The 18,872-nt window shown below is 32.0% G+C and overlaps 1 protein-coding gene across 1 annotated transcript in view; it reads left to right on the top strand.

Annotated features, from left to right (window-relative positions):
• Dph6 (diphthamine biosynthesis 6) overlaps positions 1–18,872 on the top strand; it is a 171,637-nt gene that overhangs the window by 110,179 nt on the left and 42,586 nt on the right. The window lies entirely within an intron of this gene.

Genomic DNA, 18,872 nt, shown 5'->3' with positions numbered 1-18,872 from the left:
ATAAACAAAATAAAGGTATTGTAAAAAAGAAATTCTTCAAAAAAAAAGTGTTAAGGAGAGATATAATCATGTGATCCCCATACCAGAGCCTCCAAGCTTGGAGATACTCTTAGGTATCCCTTACAGATCTTAACTAATATTAAGAAAACACTTTGGGTCTGTTTTTTCTAGAGAAGGGAAATAGGTGATGTAGAAGCTCCACCTAAAAAGATTCCACCTGGATAACAAAATGGCAGTACTGCTTAATAATTTGACTGTATAAGGTTAGTTCACTGTAGGTAGTTTAGCGCTCATAGTAACCACTCAGTTCTTGATTCATAGACTATATTTACTATTCTGATCATTTTTCTGATAACTACTGTGAATGGATTATCTAAGTGCGGAATACCAAATAGTAGAGTTTTTACACTCTTTGTGAGAATAATCAAAACAATGTCACTAAGACATCTACCTAGTTAGAATAAAAGGTAAATTTCTGCTGTCTACCATTGTGTGATCTCCTTCAAATAGGATATATAAATGTGAATGGAATTCAGTTTTCATTTAAGAAAATTAGAAGATCACCCTTGAGGGATAGATTTGGATATGGCTTAATGAATAGACATTACTAATAACTCCTCTATGGAGTTGTGCAAAATATGTTTATGGAAAAACCTATGATATCCAAGCAAAGTTATATTCCATATACCAAATGGCAATTTTTGGAACATATTTTTTAGGGGTATGTGTATAAAAACTGTTTTCCTAAATTGCATAAATTTTACTAGTATATTGTGGTAATAACGCATGGAGTGGCTTAACCAATGTCTTCCCTGCTGTCTGATATTCTGTAGAAATTTTTGGTACTAGTCTTGGGGATTCGAGTACTACATCAGAACAAATCAATGTTCTTTTGAAAGCTCATCATGATGAAAAAGACTTACTCATTCAAACAGAAACACTAGAGGGAGCTCTCTTCCAGAGACTGGCCACATTTGGAGATGACCCTAGAGGGACATGAAAGCTTTAAATGACTACACTAATAGAATATTTACTTAAATGGGACATCATATCAGTCAACAGTTCAAGAAGAGGGATGTTATCCTTACCCAGGGAAGACTATTGAATATTCTAATCACTGGGGAAATTATTAAATAATGATGGCTGAGAGTCTGGCCGGAACCAAACAAGGATACCCACTTACGGAAATACTATAGTTAGCCTAAATTATGGTTGGAAATTACTGGACAGTGTGGCCTTAATAGTTGTTCACGAATGGTTCAGGTATTATTGTTAAAAAAAGAATTTGTCCTCATGAAACACTGATCAAAATTGGACAAGACCAAAGGAAGAGCATTTATTGTCTTGAAGGGAGCTTGTTGGCACAATGGCATCTAGACACCAATAACTGTTAAAACCTATACTGTGATATCTGGTATATAGTTATATCCTCAAACAAGATGAGATCTAGAATTTATTGATAATGATAATCTCTGGGCACTATGCACGGCACTGTGAATGTGAAGTGCGAAATGGAGAATGGTGCTGTAATTCTAATTGAATGTATGGGCTAATATTAGCAAGAATATAGGCAATGTGGTAGAGAAGGTCCTGTAGAGCTCTTCTGATTGTCCTGAATCTCTGCCTGTTTTGCTGTGTTGTTTGATTACTTCTATTCTTGGAATTCTCATAAATGTTAATACTATATAAATTCTCTGATTTTCTCTGAGTTATTATTTGACAATCTAATATTTTGGCTTAACTCAATTTCTTCTTCATTTTGTATTGCATTACATATGTGGGTTTGTGGGGAAAATATTTTAATGTTTTCGAAGTTAGCACTTTCTGAGTAAATTTTACAGAAACTTTGGATCCAGACTAAAACTGCAACCTTTAGAACTTAATAGATGATTGAATAGATATTGGGAACATCAAAGAGTTTACCTCTAGCAACATGTGTTTACATTTCAAGTCAGGGATGAAATCAGAATCTTGGAGACATCTCCAGAGTTGTAAAGCTGGATTCACTGTTTTTTTGCCCACCCATCCCCACCAAATATTTATTTACATTCCAAATATGAAGGCACAGTCCTTCTCCTTACTTTTAAAGAAAATTATCTCCAAAGGGAACAGGGACTCCTTACAAAGTGTAAAATAAATTATTTACAAGACTTTATCTCATCCTCATTACTTCAGTCCTGGGGTAAGGACAAGGAAAGAAAAAAGTCGGGATATTATTACTTACTATTTGTAAGAGATAGAAATAATAATTTTCCTCTTTCTTACCATAGCTATCTAGTAATGTAAAGTTATACTCATCATGGTTTTATTTTGGATTTTGCTAATGACTAATGATGTTGAGCGTCTCCTCATGTACTTATTGCCATTTGTATGTCATCTTTGCAGTAGTGACAATTCCAGTCTTTCACCATTGTGTAAAATTGAATTGTTTTTTTACTCCTGTATTCAGTTGAAATATTCTTTTTTATATATATTCTTGAAATGAACCTATTATCAGATGTGTGGTTTGTAAATATTTTCTCCCATTCTGATATTCTCTTCAGCTTCTTGTGGTGTACCTTGAAGTTCAAAAGTTCTTAATTTTAAGAGTTTAATTTGTTGATTTTTTATAGCAATGTTTCTTTGATATTATATCTCAGAAATCATTTCCTAACTCTGTCATAAAGATTGACTTGTATGTTTTATTTTAAGAGTCTTATACTTTTATGTTTTGAGATTTCCTGAGTTTGTTCTCCACTTTTATCTGAATTTATCTTTTCTTTATCCTGCTCAATTTCTATTTTATTCCTAGAAGTTTCTTGCCAGTATGGGACCTTGTTCTGGGAAGAAGCCGTGCATCATCAGTGTTGAATAAAATGATAGTTATAGGTATAATTCTCTTAAGAAATGTTTCAGTAAGCCTTAAAATGACTATAAATATTTTGTAGACAATTGTTACATTTTGTTACCTCTTACTGAAAACACACTACTCAAAACAGAAAGGCACGAAATAATGTGCATTTGATTATGTTTACAGAGCCTGTGGATCTGGAATCTAGAAGGGACAAAGCACTTTTTTTTTTTTCTCCTTGACACTTGGGGTACCAATTGGGAATTATTGGACAACTCAGGGTGACCTAAATGACTGGCTGATGCAATCATCTGGATACTTCATCATTTACATATTTAGTGCTTGGCATCAACTGTCCATTGTGAGCGAAGAGCCTACACCAGGCTAAATTAATGTGTTCAGTATTGCTAACATCATAGTATCTGTAAGGTATTCTTATTTGTTACATGGTAACCCAGAGTACCAAAAAGTTTTTCTTCTGCAGACAGCCACAAACCCCCTCAGTTTCAAGGAAAAGATCATAAATTCCATTTCTCATTGGGATAAGTTTCATAGAATTTGTGAACATGTTTATTTTAAATCTCTATCAAATTGAAGTAATTCTCATCTATAAATATCTTTGAGAAATAAATTACATTTGTAGAATTCTACTAAGTTATTTTTCTTTCTGTAATCATTTTGACTGCATTTCTGGAATGTCACAATTGGTTGTGGTTTTTATACATTGCTTATACATTTTACTAGTACTCTGTTTAGGATTTTTACATGTATTTTCATAAGAGGGATCAATCTATAATTTTACTTTCCTAGTAGTGACAGGTCTGGATAATAAGACTTGTAAAATAAGCTTTAAAGTAATTCTTCCTTTTCTGTTGTCTAAAGGGTGTTTGTAAGAGATCGGTATTAATTTTTTTCTTAATGTTTGGAAGTATTTATTGCTTAAGCCATATGGACATGAAGATTTCCTTTGGGGAGGATTTTATTGGATGTTCCATTGCTGTGTTATATTTGACTATTAAGATTTTTTATTTGATAATGTTTTTCTCTGAATTATTGGTAAGTTTTGGAAATTATGGATATAATGTACTTCCTAATGTCTTCTTATTGTTTTTTTTTTATTATTTCTAGGATCAGTAATGATGTTATTCTTTCATTCCAATGGGTAATTAGTTCCTTTCCTCCACTTTATCAGTACTGTAAATGTTTGATTTTATTAGTCCTTTGGTTTCCTTGGTAGTCTATATTACCTATTGGTTTTCTATTTCATTAATTTATACTGCTTTATTTCCTTCCTTATACTTTCAGTGGCTTCAATATGCTATTGTTTTCTAATTTCTTGACGCATGCATAGATGTTAAATTTCATGCTTTTTTTCTAATATATGTATTTAAACCTATATGTTTCCTCTAATTGCAGGTATAGTTCTATTTTTATTTATAGTTAGTTCAAAGTACATTCCTTATCCAACGCGTGAGTTATTTAGAAATGTGTTTCTTAATTTCCAAACAAGAGTCTTCTCTTTTGAAGTTGGTTTCTAGCACAATCACATTTTGGTCAGATAGTATACTTGAAATTCATTTCATTTCTTTAAAACTTTGAGTGACTGCTCAAACTTTTGAGCATTTTGAATGGATGCTCAAAATGGTCAATTTTGTTAAAATGTTTCATGTGCACTAGAAAATTATGCTTTTTCTGCTATTTTTAGGTACAGTACAATATACTTAGAAATAAAATGAGGCTGTCTATGCATGTTGTTCAGATCACATATGTTGTTTTCCTTGTCATATTACCAATTGAAAGAGTTATATTTAAACCTTATACTATGATATAATGAGTTTTTCATTTATCTTTGTATTTCTATCAAGTTTTGCTTAATGTATTTCAAAGTTGTGCTATTAGTTGCATGTAGATTTACATTATTATGTACTTCTCCTGGTGTAATTATTTATTGTTATGAAATGTCTCATTTCTAATAATGCTTTTGCCTTAAAGTTTGTTTGTCTGATATTGATTTCTAAGCTAGCTTTCCATTGGTTTCTTTTTAAAACTTTTTTGTCCTATGTTCTTGCAGTCACATATAGTTGCTTTTTTAACTATTACATATGGAATTTTATTGGTTCTTTTAAGTTATACATAACATTAGGATTCATTTTGATAGACTTATAACAGCATGGAATGTAGTTTGTTCTGATTCAATGCCTTGTACTTCCTCTTTCCCTCCCTTCTTCCCTCCACCTGTTCCCATCACTATACTGATCTTTCTGCTATTATTTTTTTTTAAATTAATGTCTTGTGGATATACTTGATGGAGAGTTTCACTGTGATATATTCATATATGTAATAGGAGAATTAAGTCAGATTCATTCCAAAATTCTTTCCTTATCCCATCCCTCTTCCCTCCCTTTTCATCCCCTTTTTATACTATACTGATATTTCTTCTATTTTGGATTAGCTTCCACATATCAGAGAAAACATTCCACCTTTGACATTTTGGAACTGGCCTATTTCACTTAACATGAAAATCTCTATTTCCATCCATTTACCAGCAAATACTATAATGTTATTCTTCTTTATGGCTGAGTAATAGTCCACTGTGTTTATATGCCACAGTTTCTTTATCCATTCATCTGTTGAAGGGCATCTAGATTGGTGCCATAGCTAGGCCATTGTGAATTGTGCTGCTATTAACACTAACATTGTTGTGTTACTGTAACATGATGATTTTAAACCTTTTGGATATATACTGAGGGATAGCTGGGTTTTATGGTAGTTCTATTCTTAGTTTTTTGAGGAATATCTATACAGCTTTCCAGGTGGTTGGAATAATTTGTAGTTCCACCAACAATATGTGAGTGTACCTTTTTCCCCACATCCTCACCATAATATCATTGCTTGATGCCAATCTGTTTAAATTTTCTATATCCTTCTGGTTCAGTTGGATAGATCATTTATCTCTAGGAATTTGCCAATATCTTTAAGATTTTCTAGTTTATTGGAGTAAAAATTTTCAAAATAGTTTTTTATTATCCTTTGGATTTTCATAGTGTCTGGTGATATATCTTTTTTCATTGCAAATGGTGTTCATTTGAGTTTTTCTCTCTTTCTTTTGGTTAATTTGGCTAAGAGTTTATGAATTTTGTTTTTACTTTCAAAACTCTTTGTCTTATCATTTGTATTATTTTTATTCTCAATTTTATTTATTTTAATTATTTTCTATCTTGTACAGATTTTGGTGTTGGTTTGTTCTTCTTATTCTAGATCTTTGAGATGTAATGTTAGATTGATTATTTGGTATCTTTCTATTCTTTTAATGCTATGAACTCTCTTAGAACTGCCTTCATACTGTTCCAGAGATTTGGATCTGTTGTATCACTATTCTCATTTACTTCTAAGAATTGTTTTATTTTTCCCCTGATTTCTTCTGTTGTCCATTGATCATTTGAAATTGTATTCTTTCATCTCTGGATATTAAGAATGGTTTTGTTTTTTATCTTTGACTTCTAATTTCATTCCATATTGATCTGATACAATTCAAGGTATTGATTCTGTATTTCTGGGTTGGGTTTTGGTTTGTTTGTTTGTTTTTTGCTAAGATTTACGTTGCTAACATACATGATAGTTTATTTTAGAAAATGTTCCATGTGCTTCTGAGAAGTGAATTCAGTCATTGATGGATGGAATATTCTGTAGGTGTCTGATAGATCTGTATTATTAATTGTGTTTTTTAGTTCTATATAATCTTTACTTAGTTTATGTTTAGATGATCTATCCAGTGTGAAAGAGGCATGTTAAAGTTACCCAGTATTTTTCTTGTGGTCTATTTGATTCTTAATATTGTGAAGAGTCTGTGTGATGTGTGTCTATGCTTTTTTGATTGAGTCACAAATATTTAAGGCATAAATATTCTACCTTATTGATGTATGATATCCTTAAGCAATATGAAGTAATCATCTTTGTTTCTTCTGATTAATTTTGGATCAAAGTCCACTTTATATGATAAGAGGATAGTTACCCCTGTTTGTTTACAAGTCCCATGTGAATGGTATGTTTTTTTCCCATTCTTTTACCTTCATTATGTAGATGTCTTTGCCTATGAGGTGAGTCTCTTGCAGGTAGCATATTTTGGGGTCTTGTTTTTTAATCCAATATTTCAGCCTATGTCTTGATTGAAGAGTTTAGACCATTTACATTCAGTATTATTATTGAGAGATGATTATTTCCTGCCATTTTGATTTATGTTTTAATGATAATATTTTAATGATAATTGATTCTACTTTAATTTACTATTCTTCTCGTATAATGTCTCCCACTGTTAGTTTTCGTTTTTATTTTTCCTTCTTCATGAAATATTTTATTGAGTATGTTTTATAGTGCAGGTTTTCTTGTTATGAATTCATTTAGCTTCGGTTTATCATGGAAAGCTTTCATTTCATCTTCATTTTTGAAGTTTAATTTTCCTGGATATAGTATTCTTGGCTGGCATTCACTTTCTTTCAGAGGTTCGTATTGAGTAATATATTCTAAGCCTTCTGGTTTTTAGGGTCTGGATTGAGAAATTAGTTGAAATCGGATTGATTTACTTCGAAATGTGACCAGTCCATTTTCTCTTGGAGCTTTTAAAATTCTATACTTATTTGTGTGTTAGGAATTTTATTATAATATGGCTTTGAGTGGATCTGTTGTGCTTTTGTATATTTCAAGTCCTATATGACTCTTGTATTTGAATTTCTATTTCATTCTTAAGGTTTAGAAAATTTTCTAATATTATTTCATTGAAAAGATTGTGCATTCCTTTAGCTTACATTTCAGAGCCTTCATCTATACCAATTAATCTTAAATTTGGCCTCTTAATGTTATCCCAGATTTCTTACATATTCTGTTCTTGGTCTCTTAATATCTTTTCTTTATGGTCACCCTTATTTTCAAGATTCTATACTTTGTCTTTAAGGTCTGAAAAAATCTGTCTTCATCATCTAGATGTATATATTTTGTGGGAAGGCCATATATGTTAGTTATTCTGGAAGAAAGGAATTGTTTTATTTTATTTGTAACAGTAGAGTCTTACTTAACTCATAAAACCTCATCAGCAGTTTTTTTTCTCCATTTAATTTTTATCACTTGAAAACTTTTATCTATCCTTATTAATACCATTGCTATGAATTTTGCTTTGATAGGACTACTGCAACATTTCATTACATTGGCCTTATATATTGTTGTGTGTTCTTTTGTTTTTAACCTTTCCTTGAGTATATGTATGTATGTATACATATGCTTTTACGTGCATGTTTTATAATTAGCAAAGCATTAGACTTTATTATAACCCAATATTTATCTTAAAAATTTTTAATTCACTATGTTTACTGGTAGAATTGATAGGCTACTTCTTAATTTTCCATCTGATTGTATTAATCGTATATCATGAATTTTTCATGTTTTAGCCCATATTTTCTGTCTTTTGCTATATAGAATATTTTAATGTCCTCTGTTGCTTGAGGAGGAATGCATCCTACTAATAATTAGGTTTAATCTTTACAAAAATATTCTTTAACTTATAATTCTTTAAATAACAACATCATCAAAATTTTAATAGTGTCTTCCTAGCCTTTCCAGTCAATATAAGGAATTTAAGGGACTGGCCCTACAGATAGACTAGAAATTCAGTCTTATTTGGAATACTTAAGATTCCAGAAATACAAAGCATTAGTCTTTGATTCAAACCATCCTCCTGTATTTTTTCAGAAATAGGCCTCCTATTTGGGTCTGACTTGTACTTATTTTTAACTGATAATGAAATAAATATAAATATTTTCAGGGCAATGTGTTGTCGTACCCTGACAGTTTATATGTTGTTCTGGGCAACCTGATATAATACATTTGGGAATGTCACAGCCAAATAAAGACACTCTTCCTCCCTTCTCTTCACTTGTTCATACACACATGGGCCCAGGTCAGGTTCCCATAACAATGGTTTTCAACCTTGGCTGCATATCACAGTTACCTGTTAAGCTTTTTAAAATTCTAGTTGTCAAGCTACACTCCAGATCAATTAAATCAAAGTAACTGTAGATAGTATTCAGGCACATGTATTTTTTAGAGCTGCAGTGGGAATCGATTCCAATAGTAAGCCAAGGCAGAGAACTAGTGATCAAGTATAATGGTAATTAATTTAGAAACCAAAATCTGGCTCATCACTTAATATGGTAATGGAGTTTTATTGAATGCTTGCCATTAGTTGTTTTATGTCACAACTTACTTATTCTTGGTCCAGTTATTTTCTTTTTAATTCATTCAGTAGAATATATCAAATATCTGTCTCAGGTATTTATTGTGTATATGTCAAATATATTTTCCTTGATCCCAGATTATCTTTGATTTGCATCAACATGTGAAAGCTAACATATTTAAGGATTTTTTTTCTCTCCTTAGGAAATAACTTTGATATTTGCTTTGTGATTAATTTTATTAATAGTTCAAAATTTTCTATCGGTATACCTCTTCTCTTCTTCCCTGAGATTCAGGAAATGCTTTTAGGAAACTTTATTTCAACACACTTTTTTTTTTTTTTTGGTACTGGGGATTGGACCAAGAACCCCTACCCACTGAGCCACATCCCTAGCCCCTTCTGGTTTTTTTTGTTTGTTTGTTTTTGTTTTTTTGAGATAGGGTCTCCCTAAGTTGTTTAAGGCCTTGCTAAATTGCTGAGGCTGGCTTTGAGCTTATGATGTTCCTGCCTTGGCCACCTCAGCTGCTGGGATTATAGGCATGTACCACGGCACCTGGCTTCAATTCATCAATTTCTAGCTACTACCTCACCCCACCCCACTACCTGCAGCACCACCAGAGTAAGTCTCCTTTTCCTTTTTCCAGTTGTACTCTTTGGGTTTATTTCTAGTAGGATCTGTACATAGTCTAAGATATCTGTTATAAATGAGAGTCTGAAAAACTTATCAACAAGGAAGGTGAATGGTGACAGAAAACCCCACTGCAACTCACGCTATAAGACGAGAATTTCCTTCAACATTACAAATTAGCAATGTATTTTGCATGAAATATTTCCCAGTTTAACCTATTTCATGCATCAAACATCATATAGGACTTTTTTCGTCTCTTATATTCCTTTGTCATATACCTCTATCCTTTTTTGTTTAACTAGAGAACTCATCCTTATTTTATTCATATTTTGTGCAACATTACATCAGTGATTTACAACCATGACTGCACACTAGCTTGCTGAGCACTTCTTTATTTTATTATGGGTTAATTTCACCTTCAGGAAAAGACTACTAGACTCAAAAGTCAAAAATCTGTAATTTTACTATTGAAATGGGACAGTATATGTGAAAGTTTTTTGAAGAGTTAAATATGTTACACACATAAATACTACTATATAACCTATTACTTGTAAGTACTTACTGAGAACCTTTCGATATGCTATAATATATGACAACAAGTGAAATTATTGAGATTTTTCTTACATGTTTCACTTTCCTATTTTGCAAAGAAGAACCTCAGGGGTCCTAGAGGTGTTGTATTAACTATTCTACAATGTAAATTCAAAACACCTCCCTTTCTTTTCTCCACATTTAAGAGTCTTTGGCCTGGGATTGTGGCTCAGTGGTAGAGTGCTTACCTCGCATGTGTGAGGCACTGGGTTTGATCCTCAGCACCACATAAAAATAAATAAAGTATTGTGTCCATCTACAACTACAAAAATATTAAAAAAAATCTTTGAGAACTTCTCATGCAACAAATGGAATATAAGCAAAAACACAAAGTGTATAGTGTTCAATGGAACTGGAGTTAGAAGATATTGTTTTCATATTTTGACAGATTCATAAATATCATTGTCTAAACTGTGATTCAGCCTTGGGGGTTTGGAGATTTATATGTTGCACGTTAATCTCACATTTTTACTTACTTTGTTAAACATAGTTCAGATCAAATATTGATACATGTTCTAGGAAACTTGAAACAGTATCACAATTTCTAAATCATATGTTTAACATGAGAAATACAGGAAATACACTCATAGTTAGCCTTGATGATGGTTTACACTAATGACTTACACTAATTTTGCTAGGAGGAAATGATTTTACTAGTTAAAAACATAATTATAGTGGTTATTGCATAAAGCCCAGCTTTATAAGGTATTAAAGAGCAAATAATTTTAGATAGTTATTTGATTGGAAATCACTGATTTCATCTTAGTTTATTTTTTGGCTACAGGATAAAATATCTTATCAGAATTATTTCTCACCTGCCTTTGGCAGGAGTAATTAGACATAAGCAAATTTAATGGAGCCTGTGTGCTCTGGGGTCATTCAGGTGTGCTATTGTAATTGCATATTTTTTTAAGTATGAAGGTTATTTAATATATGAAGTGGCAAAAAAAGTTAAAATACAGGTTATCTATTTATTTTTTAGGTAAAAATACCATAGGTACTATATAAAGTAAGTATCAGTGAATACATCAACAAATAATAGACTCCAGTCAGAAGTGCGTGCTGCTGCAAGTATGCAATTATTAGATCTCCATCCTGCATGCATTAGTATTACCATAACTTAAAACTACTTCTGCCCTTTTTTCCCCCACTTCTTTCACTGGAAAAACTCAAGGTTCACTTGAACATTTATTTGAACAGGTAAATATCATCTTTGATAGTTCATTCTTTGCAAACTAGCAAGGTTAATTTACTCCAGCACTGAGATCTATATTAACAAATTAATCTTTTCTTCCTTTTTCCACCTTACTAGGTTTATCTCTTCTTTCTAAAATCTTCAGCTTCTATTAAATCAGTTTTGACTTTGCAATCCTAACTCATTAAAATTGCACAACAATAGCAGTTAATATAAAACAGCATTATCAAAGTATATTCGTATTAGGGGTAGCTTTTTTCATTACAGAAATCCTTTCAAATTGAATTTTTTTGTTATTTAAAAGGTGATTTAATTTACTTTTAGTTTCTCAGAGACACGTCTCGTATAAAGACACCAAACTTTATGTGTATATAAGAGTGTATATGTGAGGAATGTAACATAAAACAAACAACTTAATTAATTCAACTAGTTAAACAAATAAACCTAATATGAAGTTGGTAATAGGTTGTTATGAACAAGTGTGAAGGACCCTTATTGATATATGACATCATTATTTCTTTATCCAACTCTTTTAACTCTTTTCCACAGTTATTTGAGTAAGCACTGTAATGGCATGCTGATTAGATTTTCAGATGACAAAGATTGCTGTGATTAGTAATACTTCGAATAACAGAATTGGAATACTGACTCATATTAATTGGTTGAAATGAGGAATTATGAAATGAGGTAAAATGTAATAGGTATATATAGAGTTCTGAATATCAATCCTTAAAACCAATTATACAATATAGGATAAGAGGAAATGGTTAAATACTAGTACTTAAGAGAAAAAACTAAGAGGTTTTATGCTATACTTAATATGTATCATTGGCCCTTTGTGGCTGCCAAAACAGGCAATCAGCTCTGAAAGATTGAATAACAAGTTAATATGGGAAGTATCATGTTTGTTATAGGCATTTTCATTTAAGAGGGTTATAGTTATAGTAATTGAAGAAAAAGACAGTAAAAAAAATTGGACCTCAAGTTTATACCAAAAGTATTCATAGAAAAAAAGCCCTAAAAATGAAAATGACAATGTATTAGCAACAGATATCTTCAGTGAGTATTATTATGAAAAAAATAAATTTTCTTTTTTATGTATTTCTTTATTTCCTATAATGAGCAGAAATTGCCATTTTAAATGGGAAAAGATTGCATTAAGATGAGACACGGAAACAACTAAAATTTATAGTGTTGAATGACCAGAACAATGAAAGGACAAGTAATGGTGCCATATGTGAACTATTTAAAGGGGTTATATTTACTTTGAAATGAAGGCAGCAGGTTACTGAGCCAAGGAGAACAGGAGTTGTTGAAAGGCCGCTAGTACTTTCTGTGATTTCAGAGAATAGTTCTAAGAGCAAGAAGAAGTTGTCGTGAAACAGGTCTTAATTCCTAACATTGACTCTCATATAATGATATACAATGGTACCCCAGGCCCTTGTATGGGTTTCTTCAAGCTTCTACTGCATGGCCCCTGCTCTTTCCTTGAATAATAGTGCTCCATGATGAGACAGAGAGGTAATTTAAGGTTGTAGAATTAAATGTATCCTATGAACTTAGCTGCATGCTGAGTTTGCTTCTTGGAGATAAATTCCCTCTTTTCCTGGTGATTTCTTGCTCTATTCTGAATTATTGAATAATTTCAGACCAATATATTATTGACTATAAAGACAATTCTACCGTAGTATTTTCAGAAATAATTGGATCAAGGGCAAATACATACTATTTAATAAACATGATGTCCCAAAGTGACCACATCAAAGGAGATAGTACTCAAGTGAATACATAGAAATTTTTCTCGTACATTATTACTTGTTAGCTTTTATTAAAATCTTATGCTTACTAAAACCACACTGATAAAGCACTTATACTCAGTTGTAGCTTTCAGATTGCATTTCATGAATATAAATTTTTATAGTATGCTTATTTTACATTGCTTGTGAATCTGTTTTTTTCTTTCTTGATTTGGAATCTCATCTTACTTTCCTCCTTATCTATAGTCAAATTCTTTTTTGTTTAAACACAATATCTTTACTTATTTAATTTGATTGAACCCAGGGCCTCACATGTGCTAGGCGAGAGCTCTACTGCTGAGCCACAACCCCAACCCCAGCCACAACCCCAGCCCCAGTAGTGAAATTCTTTTAATTTTTTTATTTGAAAATTATCTATACTTCTGGAAGAGGCAACCCAGTATTAGGGAAGGAAAGAAAAATAGTTCCTGAAACTTTGTTTTCATTACTTAGCAAGTTTTACAGTTAACGACTGAAGTTTCTCTTATGACTTCTCCCAAAGACTCTTCTTATTTATTTTCCCCAACAGTCACATGTGACCTTGTTAAAAGCTTCATGTAACTCCCAAATAAATTACATTTACTGGTTTACTTCTTTCTAGTATTTTATTGACATTTCCAGATAAGTTTAATAGGATGGAGAGAAACAGTGTTCTCTTTATAGACTCAGTGGGCGATTCGACCTCAGCAGGTTAACCTTATCCTGATGTTAAAGGAAGCTATCAGTTTCTCCATTATCAACAAGAAATCCTCTGGTCTGTAATTTTATAAATCTTAATTTTATTGTTTTGTCCTTCCTAAAGAAACAGTTCATATTAGCAAAATTGTAATATTTAGAAACAGTGCTGGTTTTCAGTTACATTGCATATCCTCATCTTTAGCTCAGCCATTTCACACTTTATTTCCTTCAACTCTCAGTTGAATACCATCTGGCCATGGTGATTTATTGCTGTAGAATTTCTCAAGTTGCTCTGTTATTTCCTCCTAGGAGATTTGCTCTCTGCTTTTGCCCCACTGGTTTTTCTCAGAAAGTGCCCTTGGACTAGTCGTTTCCCCCACTATCCTGTACAGCAAAGGTCAATGCAAAACAAAACTGAATTAACTTCCATGCTACTTCTTATCTTTTTACTTGCTGTCTCATTTTCTGATGAGAAGCTCAGCAGTTAGTCCAACCATTCACATTGCCTGTTTGTTTTCATATTACTTTTTGTCTTTGTATTTCTGAGATTCTTCCTTTTCTGGCTACATTTTTGGTATTGTGTTTTTTAAAATGTCAGATTGTAAGATGTTCTGGATACTTTAAACTTATTCATGAATATCTCTACCAAATTGTTTCCAGTTTTTAATTTTAACAGGATCCACAAGTTTCTCTTTTGACCTTTCAAATGTCACAGCATGTATATTTCTCCTATCTAGGTCTTTATCTGTCTTCCAAGCAGTTCAAATACTTTTTAAACTCTTCCTGCCTGCTTGAAGGACTGCTAAACAGACTTTCCTTCTTATTTTTAACGTATACTTTTAAAATTCTCACCCTTTTGGTTAACATTAAGAGATGCCCATACTAATTAGAACTATGAGCTTTAACTGTGCAGCAATCCCAATTGCTGAATTCCACTCCTACGCATACTCACCTGTAGTAATTCCTATATGTTAATCTGATTCCTTTTTTATCACTGCCCAATAAGCCAAGATAAGGCATGTTAATTATTGCTTCTACACATTGTGCTCTTCTGCCATTCATTTGTATAATAATGGACATAATTAAAATCATTTATTGTAATAGCCTCCTAGGGAAAAAATGCTGAACAGTAAAGGTTAAAAGCAATTTGTTATTCTTTCATATTCTATAGTTAACATAACATTTTTTACACCTGAACTTTGTTCAAATAATTATTTTTTACAAAAAGATTACTTAATATGCTTTCATGTATAGTTAATTGTGATTTAAATATATTCTATCTTTGTTCAGAGTAATTTAGCACAGAGTTTTTAAACTTATGACTCAAGAATTGAAACATTAAAAGTTGAGAGTTTTAACAGTTTCCAAAATGTATTGTGAGTTACCTGCATTTTCAATTTAAAAACAACACCAGTGATTAAATATCAAATTCTGTTTATGTAGTTTTAAATAAAAATAACACTGGTCACATAGCCGTCCATCTCTTAATAGAGTTACCATTTGCTTAGTTGTAATGGGAAGCAGGAGAAAGAAATGCTGTTAGGGTTCATTTTACCATATATATGGGCATCTATATATACATTATTTCCTTTACCAGTTAGGGCAAGCTGTTCTAAAAGTAAGTTAGGCCTACAACTGCTTGGTGCTTATATTTGTGTGGACTCTCTCGTCCAGTGAGGAGGTCCATGGAACAGGGTAAAGGAGAGTGTAGCTGCAGAGTCGCTAATCAAGACCTCTGGAGATCAAGCAGGAGCAGGTCTGATTTTATTGCACAGTTACCATGTATATATACTCAGGCAGTGGCTAAGCAGATTACAGGCAGCCACCAATGCAATTTCTGCTAATTGTCCTTGTAGTGACCAGTCGAGGAGTGGGTCGTGGAGCAAGCACAGGGACTGCAACATATGGCCTCATGCCCAGGGCTGTGCCTACAGGGTAAGCGGCCTGCTGCTCACACGCCTAGCATGAGAAGAGTGGCCTGCCACTCAGAAGCTCTTAATGTATGCCATCTATGCAGTACTCCATGCACTTATCCCCACATATTCCTTAAATTTTTGAATGGATTAAGAGTCTATTTATCCAGTACTATATCCTTTATCTCCATACATAAAAAGTGCGTACATACTTATATTGTATATGTATATCATGTATATATACATACATATATATTTAAAAATCTACTACATCATAATTTAAAAACCTGCCTTTCTGCCTTTATCACAACCAGTAGTTCTAATTCTTCTCTAAATTAAAAACATATAAAATATAATAGTCACAAACAGGAGAGAATTCTATTATAGTTGTATGGTATATGACTATGTCACGCAGATTATACTAAAATTACTTTTTTGATAACATGTGACTGTTTCCTGAAATCTCCTCACAAAAAATAAGTCAGCAAGTGTTTTTCTGTTTCTCTATGTAGCAGTCAGATTATTTAATGAGTATACCTCCTAAGCAGATATTTAGGTTTAGCACCTTAATACAAACATTCCTTATTTGTCATGATGGTAAAATTTAATGTCTTGCATTAGCTGAAAGCACAAATGCATGTATTAAACTGCTTGGAGCAAGGAGGTGCTATAAAATTTATAGTGCTTATCCTTTCATAAATTCTCTTATAAATCGGTACTGTTGTATTGATTGCTGTCTTTAACATATATAGGTAAATTTCTATAACCATGCATAAGTCCTACTCAAGTAAACTTACATAAGAACCAGATGTGGTATTGAATCTCACAATGTAAGGTCTAAAGTAGGCATGAATTATGTTCTCCATAGTTTTGCTTACATCTTTTTCTAGTCAGTTATTCTTGCACTGGAGAAGTCATAGGAGAGTTTTTTTTTTTTTTAATCTTTATTCCACATTTACTCAAGCAGAATGTAATTTAAGTTCTGGGTATATGAATGAAATTTTCTTACTACTTTTTGTAATTCTGATATTTTTTTATCCTTTATTCCATACTCTCAGTGACGTTTGAAATGGGAATGGAAGAAAAGGAACAATTTGATGCCCATGCTCACATAACTATCTTGCCCAAATGTATGATTAAGGATTTTAAAATAGAAAATTCCCAGATCATAGTACAGGGCAAGGTTGCCCACTCTTACCTTCTATTTGGCATAGAACTAGACATCTAGTCAGAGCAATGTGGCAAAAAATAAACAAAAAGGCATCCAGATAATAAATGAAGAAGCACAATTATTCCTACTTGCTAATAACATGATCAAATATGTAGAAAATTCTTCAGACTTTACAAAAAAAATTTCAATATTTTCCAAAATGACTTATAGATTTAGTGCAATCCTTATTGAATTCTATTGTCATTCTTTATAAAAATAGAAAAAAAAATCCCAATATTCAACTGCACCCACAAGGTATCACCAATGTTAATCTTGAGCAGAATAAAGCTGGAGCCATTATACTTACAGATTTTCTAACATGTTATAGAGCTAGAGTTTTTAAAAAAGAAAATAGTAAATATATGCACATGTGACCAACTTATCTCACAACAGTATGTCAAGAACACACAATGCACAATGGGTAATCTTTTCAACAAATGGTGCTAGGAAAACTAGGTATACACATACATAAGAATCAGGCCCTTATCTTGCACCATATATTATAGTCAACTCAAAGTATATTAAACAATTAAATACAAGACCTGAAAATATAAAACTACTTGAAGAAAATAGAAGAGGCTTGGTTTGGGTAATTATTTTCTGCACCTGAAACCAAAAGCACAGACGAGAATAATAAAAACAGACATGGGATTGCATCAAAGTAAAAATTTCCTGCATTGCAAAATAAATAACAGAATAAAAAGGCAACCTATACAGTGGGGAGCAGTATTGGCAAACCTTAAAGGTTCTAAAAAGGGGTAAATATCCAAATTACATAAGGAACTAATGGGACTCAATAGCAAAAATATAAATACTCTGACTAAAAATTGCCCAAAGGACTGAAAATACATTTTTAAAGGAAAACCTACAGATGATCAATAGATATGTAAACAGGTACTAAACATCATTAATCATCAAGGAAATACAAATGAAAATTACAAAGAGATCACCTCACATCTGATACATTGTTTATTATTAGAAGTGATAAGTTGTCTATTATCAGTAAGAAGAAAGATAAATGTTAAAGAAAAAAGAATTGTTAATAGGAATGTAAATTGTTATAGCCATTATGGAAAATAGTATAGTTTCTGAGGTTCTTCAGGAATTTAAAACTAGAACTATGATATTATCTCACAGTCCCACTTGTGGACATATATCTAAATAAATGAAATCAGTATCTTAAATTTCTGAACTCCCATGTTCATTTCAGCATTATTTACAATAGCAAAGATATGGAAACATCTTCAGTGCCCATCTTTGGATGAATGAATAAAGAAGATGTGGTATGTCTATATGAAGAAATATTATTCAGACTTAAAAAGGAGGGAAATCATTTCATTTTGCAGCCACATGGATGAATATGGAGGACAATATGCTGAATAAACCATTCAGAGAAAGACAAATACTGCATGATCTCATTTATATGTGGAATCTAAAAATGTCAAACTCAATACGATAGAGAATAGAAAGGTTATTTGCCACAGGCTGGATGGAAGAGGGGGCATTTGGGGACAAGTTGCAATTATGCAAGGTAAGTTCTGGAGATGTAATGTATAACAATGTGACTGTAATTAACAATATTGTAATATACTTGAAATTTGTGAAAATGGTAGATTTAAAAAATAGTTAACTTTTAATTTTTATTTTCTTGAGTTTTTTGTTTTATTTTAATTCATACATAGTAATGATACAGATTTGTGGGGTACAGAAGATAGATCTTGGGTATCTCACCATGTTAAAAAAAAAGGTAACTGTGTGATGTAATAGGTATGTTAATTAGCTTGAGTTTGGTGAATATTTCAAAAGGT

Source organism: Marmota flaviventris, chromosome 2, assembly GCF_047511675.1.
Source record: "Marmota flaviventris isolate mMarFla1 chromosome 2, mMarFla1.hap1, whole genome shotgun sequence".
NCBI classification, from domain to species: domain Eukaryota; kingdom Metazoa; phylum Chordata; class Mammalia; order Rodentia; family Sciuridae; genus Marmota; species Marmota flaviventris.
This window is presented reverse-complemented; position numbering and strand designations above follow the sequence as displayed.